The 21,401-nt window shown below is 38.0% G+C and overlaps 1 protein-coding gene across 5 annotated transcripts in view; it reads left to right on the forward strand.

The window, feature by feature from the left end:
• The window catches only part of SIK3 (SIK family kinase 3), a 247,073-nt gene that overhangs the window by 142,413 nt on the left and 83,259 nt on the right, over positions 1-21,401 (forward strand). The window lies entirely within an intron of this gene.

The following is a 21,401-nucleotide window of genomic DNA, read 5'->3' on the forward strand; positions in this document are numbered from 1 at the left end:
TTAAATTTTATTTCTTTTTTGGCATGTGAATATAGAGAAAGGTTTCTTCTTATATATTTTAGGTTTATTTAGTTTATTTTTTTAGATTTTGTTTTAGTTTAAATCTGGATGGTAAGAATTTTTTTAATTTTCAAAATATTGGCACTTCGTTTTTTAAAATATATTAAAGAGCATGATATCACTTTTAAAGTGGAATCTTCTCATTAATGACTGTGAGTTGTGACTATGAATATTTTGGTATGTTAAACTTTCCCCATAAATCTGACAATTTTGTATCTAAGAATCTTCAAAATAAGTGTGAGTCTTTTTTAAAGGAGGTATCACTTCTTAATGACATTTTTGCTTGGCTTTGCATCTGTGCTTATGCATAATGGTAATCTTGGGAGCAAAGAGACCTTGTCATCTTAATGTTCATAATAATCAAAGAACCAAACACAGTGCATATCATACCTACTTTGCTCTTTAGGAAAACAGATTTCAAAAGTACAGAAAAGATAAAAGATAGATTCTTTGTGGGAATGTAGCTCAAGGCATGAGGAAACAGAGTAGTACTTCTCATGGTATTATTATAAAAGATCTGGAGGAGGAAGAAATTGATGTATCACCTAAAGAAATTATTGTGCCTGCACAGGGATATAACTGTCTCATGAGGTCTCATTTTTAAAACTATCTGTATCAGAGATGAAGGGACGGGCTTAATCAAGAACATGAGCTTTGCAGGCAGTTATACCTGGTTTTGAATCAGATTGTTGCCACTATTTGCTTTTTTACTGGGACTTTGGAACTCAGTTTCATGGTCTATAAAAGTCAGATCTGTCATATCTGCCTTACAGTTGTGAAGATAAAATGAGATAGCACATGTACGGCCCCAGCACTTTGCTTCCTTCACCTCCACGTTAAATGACAAATGGGTGATCAACTTTTTTTTTTTTTAACATCTTTATTGGGGTATAATTGCTTTACAATGGTGTGTTAGTTTCTGCTTTATAACAAAGTGAATCAGTTATACATATACATATGTTCCCATATCTCTTCCCTCTTGCGTCTCCCTCCCTCCCACCCTCCCTATCCCACCCCTCCAGGCGGTCACAAAGCACCGAGCCAATATCCCTGTGCCATGCGGCTGCTTCCCACTAGCTATCTACCTTATGTTTGTTAGTGTATATATGTCCATGCCTCTCTCTCGCCCTGTCACAGCTCATCCTTCCCCCTCCCCATATCCTCAAGTCCGTTCTCCAGTAGGTCTGTGTCTTTATTCCTGTCTTACCCCTAGGTTCTTCATGACATTTTTTTTTTCTTAACTTCCATATATATGTGTTAGCATACGGTATTTGTCTTTTTCTTTCTGACTTACTTCACTCTGTATGACAGACTCTAGGTCTATCCACCTCATTACAAATAGCTCAATTTCGTTTCTTTTTATGGCTGAGTAATATTCCATTGTATACATGTGCCACATCTTCTTTATCCATTCATCCGATGATGGGCACTTAGGTTGTTTCCATCTCCAGGCTATTGTAAATAGAGCTGCAATGAACATTTTGGTACATGACTCTTTTTGAATTTTGGTTTTCTCAGGGTATATGCCCAGTAGTGGGATTGCTGGGTCATATAGTAGTTCTATTTGTAGTTTTTTAAGGAACCTCCATACTGTTCTCCATAGTGGCTGAACCAATTCACATTCCCACCAGCAGTGCAAGAGTGTTCCCTTTTCTCCACACCCTCTCCAGCATTTATTGTTTCTAGATTTTTTGATGATGGCCATTCTGACTGGTGTGAGATGATATCTCGTTGTAGTTTTGATTTGCATTTCTCTAATGATTAATGATGTTGAGCATTCTTTCGTGTGTTTGTTGGCAATCTGTATATCTTCTTTGGAGAAATGTCTATTTAGGTCTTCTGCCCATTTTTGGATTGGGTTGTTTGTTTCTTTATTATTGAGCTGCATGAGCTGCTTGTAAATTTTGGAGATTAATCCTTTGTCAGTTGCTTCATTTGCAAATATTTTCTCCCATTCTCAGGGTTGCCTTTTTGTCTTGTTTATGGTTTCCTTTGCTGAGCAAAAGCTTTGAAGTTTCATTAGGTCCCATTTGTTTATTTTTGTTTTTATTTCCATTTTTCTAGGAGGTGAGTCAGAAAGGATCTTGCTGTGATTTATGTCATAGAGTGTTCTGCCTATGTTTTCCTCTAAGAGTTTGATAGTTTCTGGCCTTACATTTAGGTCTTTAATCCATTTTGAGCTTATTTTTGTGTATGGTGTTAGGGAGTGATCTAATCTCATACTTTTACATGTACCTGTCCAGTTTTCCCAGCACCACTTATTGAAGAGGCTGTCCTTTCTCCACTGTACATTCCTGCCACCTTTATCAAAGATAAGGTGTCCATATGTGCATGGATTTATCTCTGGGCTTTCTATCCTGTTCCATTGATCTATCTTTCTGTTTTTGTGCCAGTACCATACTGTCTTGATTACTGTAGCTTTGTAGTATAGTCTGAAGTCAGGGAGCCTGATTCCTCCAGCTCCGTTTTTCATTCTCAAGATTGCTTTGGCTCTTTGGGGTCTTTTGTGTTTCCATACAAATTGTGAAAATTTTTGTTCTAGTTCTGTGAAAAATGCCAGTGGTAGTTTGATAGGGATTGCCTTGAATCTATAGATTGCTTTGGGTAGTAGAGTCATTTTCACAATGTTGATTCTTCCAATCCAAGAACATGGTATATCTCTCCATCTATTTGTATCATCTTTAATTTCTTTCATCAGTGTCTTATAATTTTCTGCATACAGGTCTTTTGTCTCCTTAGGTAGGTTTATTCCTAGATATTTTATTCTTTTTGTTGCATTGGTAAATCGGAGTGTTTTCTTGATTTCACTTTCAGATTTTTCATCATTAGTGTATAGGAATGCCAGAGATTTCTGTGCATTAATTTTGTATCCTACTACTTTACCAAATTCATTGATTAGCTCTAGTAGTTTTCTGGTAGCATCTTTAGGATTCTCTATGTGTAGTATCATGTCATCTGCAAACAGTGACAGCTTTACTTCTTCTTTTCCGATTTGGATTCCTTTTATTTCCTTTTCTTCTCTGATTGCTGTGGCTAAAACTTCCAAAACTATGTTGAATAAGAGTGGTGAGAGTGGGCAACCTTGGTGATCAACTTCTGGCAGGATAGCATGAGGAGCTCTGCTGCCCTGCTCCCCAGTGAAACTGGTGAAAGTGATTTTAAAAACCCCTAAAATCCAGCCTTTTAAAGTCTCTGGAAATGTTTCTAAGGGTGAACAGCAACTGAAGAAACATTTATTCAAGAATATCTGTGAAAATTTAGTAAGAAGTAAGAGTGTCTGTGGTTTTTAAGCCAGTACTGCTTCCTTCTTCCCCCTAGCCAGCTCAGCAAGGTGGAGATTACACTCAAGGTTACTGTAGCCAAGAACACAGGCCTGCCCTCTGGTCCCCTCCTTTCACCTAGACTAATGGCTTTCTTCCCGGAGGAACTGGACATCAGCATTTCTTATCCTGCCCCAGCTACCTATTGCTGTTGCTAAGTCCTGGGTGAGAGCAGTTGAACAGTGGGGACTCCTTCTTCCACCCAGCCCTGACTTGTGGAGTTTGGGTGTGGCACGCTGAGAATACTGGGACCCAGATCACTCTTGCCTTGGGTTATAAGTTGGTGGGTCATCCCAAGAGAGTCAAGCTGGGAGAATTGAGATTGTGTCCCTTTTCTCTGCACTGAGCTCAGCTCCTAGAGAGGGAGTGTTACTCAAGGAAAATTTTTCCATTGTCCCCAGCCTAGCTTCAGAGTCCAGGCTCAGAGATTTGCCCAGAGGGAGAAACAGACCATAACACATATAGCTCCTAATTTCTTCCCAAGGGAACTGGCTTCATTTGCAATGGGGAGTGAAGAAGTTCAAGCCTGAAGGCACACACAAGAACTGTGGAGGTTGTGGTTACAGGCATTTCAGAGGAGATTCGAGCAGGCTAAAGTATAGGCCAGCTAGTTTGCAGGTAAGAACCAGGGAGTAAAACATCACAAGAGCCTTCCTAAGGTCAAAAGAAAAATCAAACTCTGATCTCAGAAACTGTTTTTCAAAGGAACCAGAACTTGATAGGATTGTTTATAGACCAGTTTATGCTCCAGGGCATTGTTGAAAATAATAGAACAACCAGGGACTTCCCTGGTAGTCCAGTGGTTAAGAAGCCACCTTCCAATGCAGGGGATGCAGGTTTGATCCCTGATTGGGGAACTAAGCTCCCACATACCATGGGGCAGCTAAGCCTGCGCACAACTAGAGAGAAGCCCCGTGCCTCAACTAAGACCCGATGCAGCCAAATAAATAGATATTAAAAAAAAAAAAAGAGCAACCAGCCACAGTTTTTGGATTTTAACAGCTGGGCTTGGTTAAGAAAAGGCAGGAAGAGAGCCCTGCCCAAACCATGGTGATCCAGTGATCTGAGGGTAGTGGTGGATATACCAAGGCTGTGCCTCCCCTGAGGAACAACATTAGAAGCTGATCACTGTGTATGGGGGAATAAACTTCACTAAAACAATCCAGCCAGTCACTAAACAAATAAACAAGCAAATAACAAGAACATGCTCCAGAAGGGTAGAGGTGTACCAGTACCTAGACGTGGTACAACATGTTATCTAAAATGTCTGGTTTCCAACAACAGCAAACTATGAAACATATAAAGAAACAGGAAAGTATGACCCAGGCCACAACAAAAAGCAGGCCACAGAAACTGCCCATCAGAGAGGCCACATTTATCAAAAAAAGACTTTAAAGTAGCCATTATGGACATGTTCACAGACATAAAGGAACTCACAATTGAAGTCGTGAAAGAAAATATGATTATAGGGTCACATCAAATAGAGAATATCAATAAAGAGATGGAAATTTTTTTATTTTTTATTTTTATTTTTAACATCTTTATTGGGGTATAATTGCTTTACAATGGTGTGTTAGTTTCTGCTTTATAACAAAGTGAATCAGTTATACATATACATATGTTCAAGAGATGGAAATTTTTAAAAAAAGGAATCAAAAGAAATTATGGAATTGAAAAGTAAAATAACTAAAATTAAAAAATTCATCAGAGAGGCTTAACTGATTTGAACTGCAGAACAAGAAGTGAATTTGTAGATAGGCTTTTTATGCAAGTTGAAGAACAGAGAGAAAAACAAATTAAGAACAATGAATAGAGCCTCAGAGAAATGTGGGATGCAATCACGTGCTCCAACATATTTATAATGGGCGTACCAGGAGAAGAGAGAAAGGAGCAGAAAAAATATGCAAGGAAATAATGACTGTAAACTTCATAAATTTATTGAAAAACAATAACTTACATATCCAGGAAGCTCAATAAAATCCAATCAGGATTAAACACAAAGAGATGCACAAACAGATACATCATAGTAAGAATAGTGAAAGTCAAAGACAAAATATTGAAAGCATCAAGAGAAAAATGATGCGTCACTTAAAGGGAGTTCTGTAGGTTTAGATAGCAGACTTTTCAGCAGAGACAACGGAGGCCAGAAGGCAATAGGATAACATTTTTAAAGCCCTGAAAGGAAAAAAAAAACTATTAATCAAAATCCTATACCAGTGAACATATATTTCAAAAATGGAGGTGAAATAGACTTTCTCAGATAATCAGAAACTGAGGGAGGAACTTCACTGGTGGCACAGTGGTTAAGAATCTGCCTGCCAATGCAGGGGACACGGGTTTGAGCCCTGGTCTGGGAAGATCCCACATACCGCAGAGCAACTAAACCCGTGCGCCACAACTACTGAGCCTGCGCCCTGGAGCCCGCGAGCCACAACTACTGAGCCCACGTGCTGCAACTACTGAAGCCCGCCTGCCTAGAGCCCGTGCTCTGCAACCAGAGAAGCCATCACAATGAGAAGCCCAAGCAGTGCAATGAAGAGTAGACCCCGCTCACTGCAACTAAAGAAAGCCCGCTCCCAGCAATGAAAACCCAACGCAGCCAAAAAATAAAGAAAAATATATATGCTGAGCAAATTTGTTTCTGACAGATACACCTTACAAGAAATACTAAAAGAAGTTCTTCAAGGTAAAAGCAGGTGACCTCAGATGGTAATTTGAGTTCACACAATAAACAAAGGGCACCAATAAGTGTCATTATGTAATTATAAAAGTCATAAGAGATGCATACTTTCTCCTTTTTTCTTTTAACCTGTTTAAAAATAAATTGAATATAAAATACATTGTTAAGGCTATAATGTAATATATGTGTAATATATTTGTCAATAACGGTACAAAGGATATGTGTGTGAGAAAAACTGCATTAGGCTAAGGAAGTCATTACACATGGCACAGAAATAATTATATAGCAATGTATTGTTGCATTTGTAACATTAATTGATGTAATTTTATTGCAAAAACACTAAAAAAGGGGGTAAAAGAAATGATGCTATAAAGCAGAAACCCTTCTATATAATCACCTGGTGTAAATCAGAAGCTCATTTGGATAAGATAAAATATACATGCTAAACACTAGAGCAGTCATTTTAAAAAAAACCCTCAGAAAATTATAATGTAAAAAATCATTAAAGAAGTTGAAATGCTTCATTAAAAAATATTCACTTAATGCGGAAGAAAGCAGTAATGGTGGTATAGAAAACAAAAAAAGACATAAAATATGTGGAAAACAATAAGTAAAACAGCAGGTATAAATCCAGCTATTATCAATACTTATATTAAGTGTAAATGGGTGGGATAATTTAATGCAAAGGCAATGATTGTTAGACTGACTAAAAACACATGGTCCAGTGTATGCTGTCTACAAGAAACATACTTTAAATTCAAAGATACAAATAGACTGAAAGTAAAAGGATGGAAAATTATATATCATGCAAACAGCAATGATGAGAAAGCTCAAATGGCTACGTTGATATCAGACAAAATAGACTTTAAAACACAATAGCTTTATTTCTACTATTAGAGATAAAGAGGGACATTCTATAATAAGAAGGTAATACATTAGGAAACTATAACAGTTATAAACATGTATCTAATAACAGAGCACTAAAATGCGTAAAACAAAAACTGACAGAAATGAAGGGAGAAATAGACAGTGACAATAGTTGGAAGCTTCAATACTCTACTTGCAATAATGGACAGAAAAAGTAGACAGAAGATCAACAGGAAAAATAAGACTTGACCAATACTGTAAACCAACTATACCTAACAGACATCTATAGAACACTCCACCTAACAACAATACTATATATATGCTTATCAGGTAAACACAGGACATTCTCAAAGATAGACCATATACTAGGCCATAAAACAAACCTGCATAAAATTTAAACTTATTCAATTTTAGCAGTAATACAAAATGTTTTACAACCACAGCGGAGTGATATTAGAAATGAATAGCAGGAAAACTTTGGGGAACTCACAAATATGTAAAAATTAAGCAGTGTATTTTAAAGTAAGCAATGAGTCAAAGAAGAAGTCAAAGGCAAATTCAGAAAGTACTTTGAGATGGATGAAAATAAAGACAACATATCAAAACCTGTGGGATGCAACTAAAGGAGTGCTTAGAGGGAAGTTTATAACTGTAGAATGCCTATAATAAGAAAGATCAATTACCTAGTCTTCTACCTTACGACAGTGGAAGAGTAAGAGCAAACCAAACCTAAGATCAAGCTGAAGGAAGGGAATAATAATTATAGCAGAATTTAATGAAATAGAAAATAGAAAAAAATAGAGAAAATCAATGAAACCAAAAGCTAGTTCTTTGAAATGATCAACAAAATTGACAAATCTTTAGTTAGATTGGCCAAGAAAAAAAGAAACACTCAAACACTAGAATCAGAAGTGAAAGAAGAGATACTACTACTGACCCTAAATTAATAACAATTATTATAAAGGAATACTTGAACAATTGTACACGAACAAATTGTTTAACCTAGATAAAATGGAAAAATTCCTAGAAAGACACAAACTACTGAAACTGACTCAAGAAGAAATAGACAATCTGAATAGATCTATATCAAGTGAAGAGATAGAAGCAGGAATCAAAAGACCACCCATAAAGAAAGTCCAAGTCTGGAGGATCATTGCTGAACTCTACCAAATATTTAGAAAAGAGTTAACAGCAAATGTTCACAAACTCTTCTAAAAGTAGAAGAGGGAGTACTTGATACATACACATACACATACATATACATACATACATACATATATATATATATATATATATATATATATATACACACTTGATATATACTTGATACCAATACCAGACAAGGACTTCACAAGGAAAAGAAAAAAAAACACTACAGGGGCTTACCTGGTGGTGCAGTGGTTGAGAGTCCACCTGCCGATGCAGGGGATGTGGGTTCGTGCCCCGGTCTGGGAAGGTCCCATATGCCACAGAGTGGCTGGGCCTGTGAGCCATGGCTGCTGAGCCTGTGCGTCCGGAGCCTGTGCTCCGAACGGGAGAGGCCACAACAGTGAGAGGCCCGCGTACCGCAAAAAAAAAAACACAAAAACACTACAGACCAGTCTCTCTTATGACTATGGATGCAAAAATATTCGACAGAATACTTACAAATGAAATCCAGCAACATATAAAAAGAATTATACACTGTGATCAAGTAGAATTTATCCACATGCAAGAAATGCAAGGTTGGTTCACCATATCAGAATTCATGAATGTAATACATCATATCAATAAAAGAAAATACAAGGTAACATATCATCTCCCATGCACCTATGGTCAATTAATCTATGATAAAACAGGCAAGCATGTAAAGTGGAGTAAAGAAGTGGGCCTGGGAAAACTGGACAGCTACATGTAAAAGGATGAAATTAGAACATTCTCTAACACCATACACAAAAATAAACTCAAAATGGAACAAAGACCTAAATATAATGTCAACCACTATAAAACTCTTAGGGGAAAACATCGGCAGAACACTCTTTTACATGAATCACAGCAGTATCTTTTTTGATCCACCTCCTAGAGTAATGAAAATAAAAACAAAAATAAACAAATGGGACCTAGTTTAACTTAGCTTCTGCACAGCAAAGGAAACCATTAACAAACAAAAAGACAACCTACAGAATGTGAGAAAATGTTTGCAAATGAAGCAACGGGCAGTGGATTAATCTCCAAAATATACAAACAGCTCATGCAGCTCTAAGCCAAAAAAACAAACAACCCAATCAAAAAATGGGCAGAAGACCTGAAAAGATATTTCTCCAAAGAAGACTTACAGATGGCCAAAAAGCACATGAAAAGATGCTCAATATCAGTGATTATCAGAGAAATGCAAATTAAAACTACAGTGAGGTATCACCTTGCACTGGTCAGGATGGCCATCATCAAAAAGTCTACAAACAATAAATACTGGAGGGGATGTGGAGAAAGAGGAACCCTCCTACCCTGCTGGTGGGAATGTAAATTGGTACAAATTGGTACAACCACCATGGAGGACAGTATGGAGGTTCCTTAAAAATCTAAAAATAGAACTACTATATGACCCAGCAGTCCCGCTCCTGGACATACATCCAGAGAAAACTGTAATCCGAAAGGATACATGCACCCCAGTGTTTATTGCAGCACTGTTTACAATAGCCAAGACATGGAAGTAACCTAAATGTCAACAGAGGAATGGATAAAGAAGATGTGGTACCTATTTACTATGGAATATTACTCAGCCATAAAAAAGAATGGAATAATGCCATTTGCAGCAACAAGGGTGATGTAGAAATTATCATACTAAATGAAGTAACTCAGACAAAGACAAATATCATATGATATCACTCATATGTGGCATCAAATTTTTAAAAAATGATACAAATGAACTTATTTACAAACCCGAAACAGACTTAGAGATATCAAAAACAAACTTATGGTTACCAAAGGGGAAACGTAGGGGGAGGGATAAATTAGGAGCTTCGGATGAACACACACACAATACTACATATAAGATAGATAACTAATAAGGACCAACCGTATAGCACAGGGAACTCTACTCACTATTCTGTGATAATCTATATGAGAAAAGAATCTAAAAAATAATGAATATATGTATATGTATAACTGAATCACTTTGCTATACATGTGAAACTAACACAGCATTGTAAATCAACTATATATAGTCCAATACATTTAAAATTTAGAAAGATAACATGATCATCTCAATATATGAAGAAACGTGCTTGATAGAATCCAACACTCTTTCATGATAAAAATATTCAACGAACTAGAAATAGAAGGGAACTTCTTTAATCTGGTAAAGGATGTCTGAAAACTCACAACTAACATCACACTTAATGGTGAATGACTAGATGTTTTCCCCCACAGATAGGAAGAAGACAAAGATTTCATCTCTCTCCACTTCTATTTAAACATCGTACTAGAGGTTCTAGCCATAGCAGTTAGGCAAGAAAGAGATATAAAAGGCACTAGGTTGGAAAGGGAAAAAGTAAAACAGTTTATTCACAGACAACGTGATCTTGTATATGGAAAATCATAACAAATCCACTAAAAAACTGTAAGAACTATATAAGAGTTTAGCAGGGTTGCAGGATGCAAGAGTAATATGTTCAATTGTATTCCCATATCCTTACAGTGAACAATGTGAGAATGAAAGAAATAAGACGGTTCAGTTTACAATAGCATTAATAAAATAACATTCTTACAAATACATTTTTTTTTTTTTTTTTTGCGGTACACGGGCCTCTCACTGTTGTGTCCTCTCCCATTGCAGAGCACAGGCTCTGGACGCGCAGGCTCAGCGGCCATGGCTCACAGGCCCAGCCGCTCCGCGGCATGTGGGATCTTCCCGGACCGGGGCACGAACCCGTATCCCCTGCATCGGCAGGCGGACTCTCAACCACTGCACCACCAGGGAAGCCCCTTACGAATACATTTAACAAAAGAAGTACAAATCTTATACTCTGAAAAGTACAAAAAAGTATAAAACAATGATGAAAGATATTTAAGACCATCTAAATGATTGGAAAAACATCCCATGTTCATTGATTGTAAAAGTTAACATTGTTAAGATGACAGTGCTGTTCAAATTGATGTACAGATTCAACACAGTCCCCATCAGAATCTAAGCTGACATTTTTGTAGAAATTGATATCCTTATTCCAAATTTATGTAGAATTACAAAGACCCAGAATAGCCAAAACAATCTTGAAAAAGAAGAAAGTGGATTGGAGTGATGCAGCCACAAGTGAAGGAAAACTGACAGTGACCAGAAGCTAGAAGAGGTGTAGAAAAGATTCTTTCCTAGAACCTCCAGGTAGAGTGAGTCCCTGCTGATAACTTGATTTTGGATTTCTTGCTTCCAAAACTGTGAGTGAATAAACTACAGTTGTTTTAAGCTACCTATTTTGTAGTAATTTGTTTCAGCACCCTAAGGGAACTAATACAGATGGGGACAGGATTTTGGCATACTATCAGAATATTAATTAATATTAGTATTAATTAATATTAAATATTAATATTAAATCATTAATATTAATGATTTACAAACGTTATCAGTTGTCAGGTAGAGGAATTGGCATACCCCAACATAATCAGGTGATTAATATTAATGTCATGGGTGGTGAAGGCTTTAAAGAAGTAGTGTAAGAACTGTATCTTTGGATACTTTCTGGAATTAACTGGGGGAGCAAGGTATTTCAGAAATGCTGTAGCATGTTCAAAAGATTTCAAGAGGAGAGAAAACGTGGCGTATTTCATATTCATTTAGTTGTTTAGTATGGTTTTAATATAGGCTATGTATGAGAAAATGGCCGCAAATAAGGCTGGTTTGATAGGAAAGGCTCCATAGTAAAGAGCTTTGTAAGACTTCTCTGACTTGGCCAAGTCCCCTATCACACCCTCTCATTGTACTGTATCCTTTCTTGGCAGTACTGATATCAGTTCGGTTTTACATTTCTTTCTGTAATTATGTAGTGGATTCTCTCTCCCACCAGGCACCAAACTCCACAAGTTTAGGGGCCATGTCTGTTTTTGCTCACCATTCAACTCCATGGCTCCTCTTGCTCTCCAGTTCATACTGTTGGACTCAAGTATTACTGAGGGAAATGATCAGTAACTACTGAAAGAGTAAGTGAATGAATGAATGAACCAACCATGTAAAAGAATTGAATTTCATCTTGAATCATTGCCATATAAGGAAGAATTGGGATGGAACATTCTAAGACCAGTTAGGAGACTGTATAGTAATACTTAAGAATGATGACGTATTGAAGTAAGGTAGTGACTTCATCTTTTTCATTTTAACTTCACAATAATCTTGTAACATAGATATTTTTGCCATCATCTTACAGACAAAGAAACTGGAGTTCAGGAACACTAAATAATTTGCCAAAGTCCTATAACTAATCAGTAACAGAGCTGAGGATTACCTGACTCCAGAGTATATGTTCTTTCCCATTCACCAGATTGAAGAATCTGTTCTTCCATGTAGAATGACTTCAATAAAGTATTTCTGGGAGGATCTTTTATTATAACTATAAACCAAATTTCTGTTTTGAAAATAGATCATAGACATAGCAGCAAAACAATCTTAACATGAAGTCTTTTTTACCCTCTTGTTATAAGTCCCCATTTAAAAAGAGGGTGAGACAGATTTTCTTAGATGGGTATTATTACTGTGAGATTTAGGCATAGGCAATAGCTTGTTTGCAGAGCTAGTATGTATAAATTAGTAGCATTTCCTCTACTTATATAACAACTTCACCTTTTCTCCTCAAGGCTTTTTATTTTATCATTGTTTATGTAAAAGAAGTAGGCAGTATTCCTGAAATTTTAGATTAATTAAGCATATCAAAGGTTACTAAACTATTGGGAAGTACAGTGCTAGGTAAAGGAGAAAATGCGTTAAGAGGGCAGTAAGATGATTTTTAGATTTCTGATCCTGTTTTTGACAGTAGTAGTGTCATTTATTGAGATAAAGAATACCAGGGTTAAAAACAGATCAGATGGGACTTCCCTGGTGGCCCAGGGGTTAGCAATCCGCCTGCCAATGCAGGGGACACGGGTTTGAGCCCTAGTCCCGGAGGATCCCACATGCCGCGGAGCAACTAAGCCTGTGTGCCACAACTACTGAGCCTGTGCTCTAGAGCCCGCGAGCCACGACTACTGAGCTTGCATGCCATAACTACTGAAGCCCACGTACCTAGAGCCCATGCTCCGTAACAAGAGAAGCCACTGCAATGAGAAGCCTGTGCACCATAACGAAGACCCAACACAGCCAAAAATAAATAAATAAAATAAATTTAAAAAAAAAACAGATCAGATGAAGTGTGTTGTTTTAGACATATTTAGTTTGAGGCACCAGTTAGGTGAAAGTTGTCCATCAAGTAATTGGATATAGAAATCTGGAAATCAGGGATAAGATAGAGCCTAGGGATTTTGTTTCCATCAGCAGATAGATGGTAGTTGGTCATCAGTATGTTTAAAGATGAAAGAATAGGTTTAAGGATGAAACCCTTCTTACCATCAGTATTTGTATTTAAGTTGAAAATGAGGCCATAAAATATGAAAAGCCACTGTCGATGAAATAAGACTGTGGTGTTATAAAAACCAAGGAAAATAGGAATTTCAAAAAGGAGCAGTATTAAATGCTGTAGAAAAGTCAAATATGATAAGGAATGCAAGGTAACTTCTGGCTTTGAGACAAAGATGTTCTCAGTATTCTTAAAGAGAGCTGTTTCACTAGTGTAATAAGAATAGAAATCAGAATGTAATGGGGTGAGGTATGAGTGCATAAATGTTATATAATATAATAAATGAACTCTAAAATATGTACAGACGTAGCAATTGAAAATAAGATAAATAAAAGTGATGGTGGGACTTCCCTGGTGGCACAGTGGTTAAGACTCCACGCTCCCAATGCAGGGGGCCCGGGTTCCATCCCTGGTCAGGGAACTAGATCCCACACACATGCCGCAACTAAGAGTTTGCATGCCACAACTAAGGAGCCTGCCTGTCGCAACTAAGGAGCTGGTGAGCCACAACTAAGGAACCTGTCGGCTGCAACTAAGGAGCACACGTGCCGCAACTAAGGAGCCAGCAAGCTGCAACCATGGAGCCCGCCTGCTGCAACTAAGGCCCGGCACAACCAAATAAATAATAAAATAAATATTAAAAAAAAAAGTGATGGTAACAGAGTTAAGAATATCTTCTCTCCAAAGAAAAAATATAAAACTAGACAAAATTGTTAGAAACACCCATTTAGGGCTCTGAAAATGAACCAGTAGCAAACATCAAATTGAGAAGCTTAATTCATGAAAATCTTTTGAACTTGTGGTAGGAACAGTGGGAGTCTTTGGCTTTCCTTCCTGAGCCCCTACATCCTGCACCTCTTCCCCAGGGGGAAACATAATGTAATCCAAGGCTGGGCTGGCCTTAAAACTAGCATCTTTGTTGCCAGGGGCAGCTGACTTGATTTGGAATGAAAGACAAAAAAACCCATGCCCGGTTGTGTTGTCATCAGTAAAAATAGTAATTTTGGTAGGAAATGAATGTAGAAGGCTCAAAGCCTTGTTAGCTAGAGGTTATGAAGGCAAGAGAGGCAGAAAGGGGTTTACCAGGTACCCTAGCATGTCCCATGGTAGTCTGAAGCTAGTGGGGACTCAGACGAGTTTACATTACTTCCTGATCTCTTGTAGAATACTGTCCTTTTTTACTTCACAATGTCTATAAAGGGATTGTCCTCAGAGGAATTGGTTGGAAGGCTGATTATCCATAGGACGTGTCAGAACACAAGATACAAAAGCCCAGCTATCCTTCTTTGTTATAATTGCTACTCAACGTTCATGACTCTTCTCAAATGTTATGCTTTCTGTCAACTCTGCCCTGATTGTGCTCGAGAGTTATTGCCTTTTTCCTTCTTCCTTTGAGCATACCTCTACTATACCACTGTTTGCAGTTGAGTTTTTTTCTTTTGTATTTCTGTGTCATTTACTGGCACTAGACTGAATAATTTAGACAATAGTCCCTTGACTGATCACTTTTTCTTCTGGTGGTTCTTTTGCCAGATCCTCCTCATCTTCCTGACATCTAAATTTTGGAGTGCTGCTTGGTGTAGTCCTTGGACCTCTTTTCTTCTATGCACATCTACTCCCTAATTGATTTTTATGGCCCATGAAACTTCTGGCCTCCAAATTTTATTTATTTATTTTAAAAAATATTTATTTGTTTGTTTAGTCTGTGCCAGGTCTTAGTTGTGGCACATGGGATCTTTAGTTGTGGCATGTGGGATCTTTTTTTTTAGTTGTATCATGCGGACTTTTTAGTTGCAACATGCTAACTATTTTATTTTATTATTTTATTATTATTATTTTTTGCGGTACACAGGCCTCTCACTGTTGTGGCCTCTCCCATTGAGGAGCACAGGCTCCGGACGCGCAGGCTCAGCGGCCATGGCTCACGGGCCCAGCCGCTCTGTGGCATGTGGGATCTTCCTGGACTAGGGCACGAACCCATGTCCCCTGCATCTGCAGGCAGACTCTCAACCACTGCACCACCAGGGAAGCCCGCAACGTGCTAACTCTTAATTGCGGCATGCATGCGGGATCTAGTTCCCCAACCAGGGATCAAACCCAGGCCCCCTGCATTGGGAATACGGATTCTTACCCACTGGACCACCAGGGAAGTCCCATGGCTTCCAAATTTTAACTCTCCAGTCTGACTTGCCCTCTGAACTCTAGGTTTATATACCCAGCTGTTTACTTGACATCTCCCCTTGGATGTCTAATGGATGTCGCAGTCTTAACATATGTAAACTGACCTCTTGATTTCCATTCACCAACTTTTTCTTTTCACCAGTCTCCCCTGTCTCAATAGTGGCAACTCTGTGCCTCCAGTTGCTCACACCAAAAACTTCTATAGAGTCATACTTAATTTCTCTTTTGCTTTCATACCTTGGGCCAGATCCGTCAGTAAATCTGGGTGACTCTGTCATCAGAATATATGCTGAACCTGGTCATTTACCACCACCTCCACCAATACCAATCTGACCGAAGTCATAGGTATCTCTTGCTAGGGTTATGGCAATAGCCTTTAACCAGGCTCCCTGAGTTTGCCCTGATTCCTCTATTGCAGCGAGCGATTCTTTTAAAATGAAAGTGGAATCTTCCCGTTCCACTTTCTACTTCTATTGGCTTTCTCATCTATTTGGAATAAATGCATAGTCTATAAACCTCTATGTTACCTGGTTTCCAGCTATCTCTCTGACCTTAGCACCTAGTACTCTCCCCCGTTTCATACTGGCATCTCTTTCTTTTCTTTTTCTTTTTTCTTTTTTTTTTTTTGCGGTACACGAGCCTCTCACTGTTGTGGCCTCTCCCGTTGCGGAGCGCAGGCTCAGCGGCCATGGCTCACGGGCCCAGCCTCTCTGCGGCATGTGGGATCTTCCCGGACCAGGGCACGAACCTGCGTCCCCTGCATCGGCAGGCGGACTCTCAACCACTGCGCCACCAGGGAAGTCGAGCATCTCTTTCTTGTTCATTAAACTCTGGATATGTTCCCACGTTAAGGCCTTGACATATTCCATTTCTTCTTCCTGAAATACTCTTTCCCCAGATATCCACATGGCTCTCTCTTCCATTTCCTTCAGGTCTCTTATCAAATGTTACCTTATTAGAGAGGTCTTTGCCTGCCGTGCTGTCTGAAATCTCACTTTTCCTATTGGCCCACTACTCTGTATTTCCTTCCTTGCTTTATTTTTCTTCTTGGTCCTTATCACCAACAGACATTTATTTATTTGTTTGTTTGTTTGTTTGCTTATTGTCTCACCTCACTAAAATATAAGCCTCTTAAGAGTAAGGACTTTGTAACTTTTGAGCCTTGCTAATAAATCTCTAGTACTTAGAAAAGTGCCCGCAGAGAATACATGTTCATTAAATATTTATTGATCAGTTGAATGAAAGACTAACTGAATGAAAGAATGTCACTAGACTGCAGATTGTGACATTTGAATCTTATTCATCTGTATCTTCACTATTTAATGCAGTGTCTAACATATAGTAGGCACTCAGTATATTTATTTCATTATATCACAGTGAAGTATAACGAAGTCAAGCACGGAATTTTCATGTTATTCCGTAACATATTTTAGTTAAATGAGTTTTTGACATGGGAGGAAAACACCTTTTTGTTTTCTGGATAACTGCAGAGGAAGACATTAAAGATTATGAATTCTAAGCAATGTAATAGGCTTCAATAAATGATTATTGAATGAGCATTTATTACTCATTCAATTGATTTATTGAAATGACTGTTTGACACTGTATTATAAAGGGGCAGCCATGACAGTGTGGGTCTGTTTAATTTTTTGTGTGTGTGTGGTACACAGGCCTCTCACTGTTGTGGCCTCTTCCGTTGCGGAGCACAGGCTCCGGATGCACAGGCTCAGCAGCCATGGCTCACGGGCCCAGCCGCTCCGCGACATGTGGGATCTTCCCGGACCAGGGCACAAACCCGTGTCCCCTGCATCGGCAGGCGGACTCTCAACCACTGTGCCACCAGGGAAGCCCAGTCTGTTTAATTTTATAAACAGAATTCAGAAGCTGGTTAGTTCTGTAAACCACTAAACTCATAATTTAAAACTTCCACAGTATGATTTCTTTAGATATATATCCCCAAACTTCCTGTTTGAGACTGTGAAGTTATAAATCCAGCACTTTATCAAGAAAAGTTTCCTGAATACCAGGCAGAACTCATGAGCATTTAAAATAAATTATTAACTTAACAGTACTGTGTTGAAGTGTGTATGATTTATTATGGACATTCTCAGTGCCTTAAAAATGACATTTCCTAAAAGTGTCAACATGTATGGAACCCAGAACTTCTCGCAAAGCCGTTTATTTATGCTATGGGACCCTCAGACTCACTTACAGAGCAGAGAATGGGAAAGACTAAACTGTATAACCATCCTGTACCAGATATTGTGTTAAGTGTTACATATGTTATCTTTCAACTTCCTAAATGTTTGAGAACACTATCACATTTGTTTATTTGAACACACTACTGTGTTTTGGGTGGTGCTTTTGTTGTTGTTGTAACATGCTTTTCTTATTTAATCCTCACGACATTCTATATATTTTTATAACTAAAATACTGTTTTCTCACTAAATTATTTACTCCCTTTGGCTACAAGAACTAGCTGTTTTCTAAGGCTTTACTGACAGAAGCAAATAACTGTATCACTGAATCTCATTCAGTCATCCTCAATTAAAACAGTTTACTTCCGTCTCCTTCCCTAATTAATTTCCCATTCATTATTCTTCATTTTTTGGTTTTATTTTCTCAATAGCAGACATGACTTTAGCATTTATGTTTGTAACCTGCCCAAGGTATATGAGGAAGCCACCTGTGCTTAGTGCTTGGAAACTTACAGTTCGATGACCTCACTTTACTGCCAGATATCTATTCATGGTTGTTGTCTGACCATCCTGTTGGTTCTATCATGATGTAAAAATAAATGCCCCAGAGAATGAGCAAAAGGAATATTTTTACCTGGCTCCTGTATTAATATTTTTTCTGAGGGTTTTCTGAACTGTTTTTTTTTTAAATGAAAATGAAGTCTTTGGAAAATGAAGTCTTTTCTGACAAAGTGAAACTTCTAGAAAAATAAAGATATTTTAGTCATAATATTTTAAAATATTTGACATATAAAGAGATTTTTAGCTCATTTTTTGGAATTAGTTCATTTTATTTCAGTGTGCCTTCAAACTTTGATATCCTGAAGATATTTTCTGGGCTGGTGTCTGTGTGTGTGTGCATGTGGGGTAGGGAGGGGGAGAGGGACAGAGAGAGAGAGAGAGATTTTGTTGTTTTAAAAAAACTGTGGCAAAATACACATAACATAAAATTTACTGTTGTAACTGTTCTTAAGTATATAGTTCAGTGGTGTTAATTATTTCGCATTATCACCACCATCCATCTACAGAACTCTTTTCATCTTGCAAAACTGAAACTCTGTACCCACTAAATAACAACTCCCCCCCCCATTCACCTTTCTCGCATCCCTTGGCAACTACCATTCTATGTTCTTTCTCTCAGTTTGACTACTCTAGGTACCTCATAAAAGTGAAATCATACGGTATTTGTCCTGTTGCAACTGGCTTATTTTACTTAGCATAAAGTCTTCAAGGTTCATCCATGTTGTTTGCATGTGTCAGAATTTCCTTCTTTTTTAAAGCTGAGTAATGTTCCATTGTATGTACATACTACATTTTTAAATCCATCTGTGGATGGATAGATACATGGGTTGTTTCTACCTTTTGGCTATTGCACATAATGCTGTTATGAAAATAGGTGTGCAAATGATAGATTCCATTTTTAAAAACTTCTTTTTATAGGCATTTTCAAATATATGTAAGAGGAAAGAGAATAGTATAATAAACTCTGATGTACTCATCTCCTAGTTTTGATAGTTATTAATATTTTGCTGGTTTTGTTTCATCCTTTCCCCCAACTTTTTTTTGGTTAAAAGTATTTTAAAGCAAATCAAGAAATCATATCATTTCACATCTAAATACTTAATATTTTCTCTTGCATATAAGGATTTTTTAAAACTTAACAATAATATTTATTTCAAGGTCACTAATCCTGTCTTTTGCTGTGCCAGCTGTTGAACCTATCCAATAAGTTCTCAATTTCGGGTGTTTTGCCATTTTAGAATATGTTTATAAATTATATATTTTTTACTTTTTAAAAATGTTTTTATTTTATTTATTTATTTTTGGCTGTGTTGGGTCTTTGTTGCTGCGCACGGGCTTTCTCTAGTTGCGGCAAGTGGGGGCTACTCTTCGTTGCGGTGCACAGGCTTCTCATTGCGGTGGCTTCTCTTGTTGTGGAGCACGGGCTCTAGCCGCATGGACTGCAGTAGTTGTGGCATGCGGGCTCAGTAGTTGTGGCTCTCGGGCTTTAGAGTACAGGCTCAGTAGTTGTGGTACACGGGCTTAGTTGCTCCGTGGCATGTGGGATCTTCCCGGACCAGGGCTCGAACCCGTGTTCCCTGCATTGGCAGGCAGATTCTTTAAACCACTGCGCCACCAGGGGAGTCCCTATAAATTATATATATTTTAGAGACTGATTCTCCTTTGACGTGTTCCATCTTATCCTTTTTGTACATCTTTCCCTGTGTTTTCTTTAACGTATTAATCACAGTCATTTTTGAAGTCCTTGCCTGCCAACTCCAATATCCAAGTCATCTTTGGTTCTGCTTCTGTTGACGTTAAACTCTTGATTATTGGTCACTTTTCCTACTTCTTCCCATGTCTAGTAATTTTTTTATTGTATACTGGGTATTAAGAGTGACACGTTATAAAGACTCTGGATTATGTTATCTTCTACAATGTTGAGTTGTGCTGGCAGGAGGTTGAATTATGATGGATCAACTTGATCATGCTGAGGCTTATTAGTTTTAGGCATTGTCATGTTGGTTCTGTTTTAGTTTTGCCCTTACTCCCATGGCACAGCCCTTACTCCCAGGGTGTTGTCCTCTGGGCTCTCCACTGAATATGTAGAATATTCACCAAGGTCTTGCCTTGTAAGCTGTATCTGAACGCCAGCATCCCCTGTGCACTGTATAATCTCTAAAATTTTCTCTTTAGCTTTCATCCTCCCAGCAACTTTCTAATGCTAGGCCTTTTATAGTCTTGCTTTTGCTCATATGCAATTTGAGAGTTGGCCAAGACCTCATCAGAATTTCTTTTGTAACTTTTGATGTTCCTCCTCTGCTTCTCTCTCCTTCTCTGCTCTCCTGCCACCCAAATTCTAACTGCCTTACCAGCCCCTAACTCTGATCTGTTTTCATAGGTTGTGGTTTGGGGTGAATATGGGACTCAACTCTTGTGCTTTCTCTCTCTGAAGAATCATAACATTTTGTTGGTTATTGCCCAATGTCTGCAAACAGTCCAAATTTTATAGTTGGTTAAAGTGGGAGAGTAAATCCAGTATCAGCTAATCCTTCATAATCAACTAAAGTCTATAATACCATTCTTAAACCCAACAAAATTAACTAATAGGCAGGCCATGTTTCGTAGCTTTCTCCAATTGTCTCAAAACATCTATTTATAGTTTATTCATATCATGATGCAACGAAGTCCAGAGTTGATAAGTATCTTAAATTTTTTATGCTTTATAACAACCCCTTCTCTCTCCTGCCATCACACACGTTTTTTGTTTTTTTTTTTTCTATGCCATTTATTTGTTGAAGAAACTGGATCATCTTGTAAAATTTCCCACATTCTGGATTTGGATCCTTATTGCATCATTCAGCATGTTGTCTCTGGCTCACTATTTCTATTGTAAAGTGGTTTGGTTAAATAAGGGTCACCTTGGTGGGGTCGGGGAGAGGAATACATCATAGTCTAACTGTTGCATCATTTCAGGAT

This window comes from Delphinus delphis, chromosome 8 (genome assembly GCF_949987515.2).
Source record: "Delphinus delphis chromosome 8, mDelDel1.2, whole genome shotgun sequence".
In the NCBI taxonomy this organism is placed as follows: domain Eukaryota; kingdom Metazoa; phylum Chordata; class Mammalia; order Artiodactyla; family Delphinidae; genus Delphinus; species Delphinus delphis.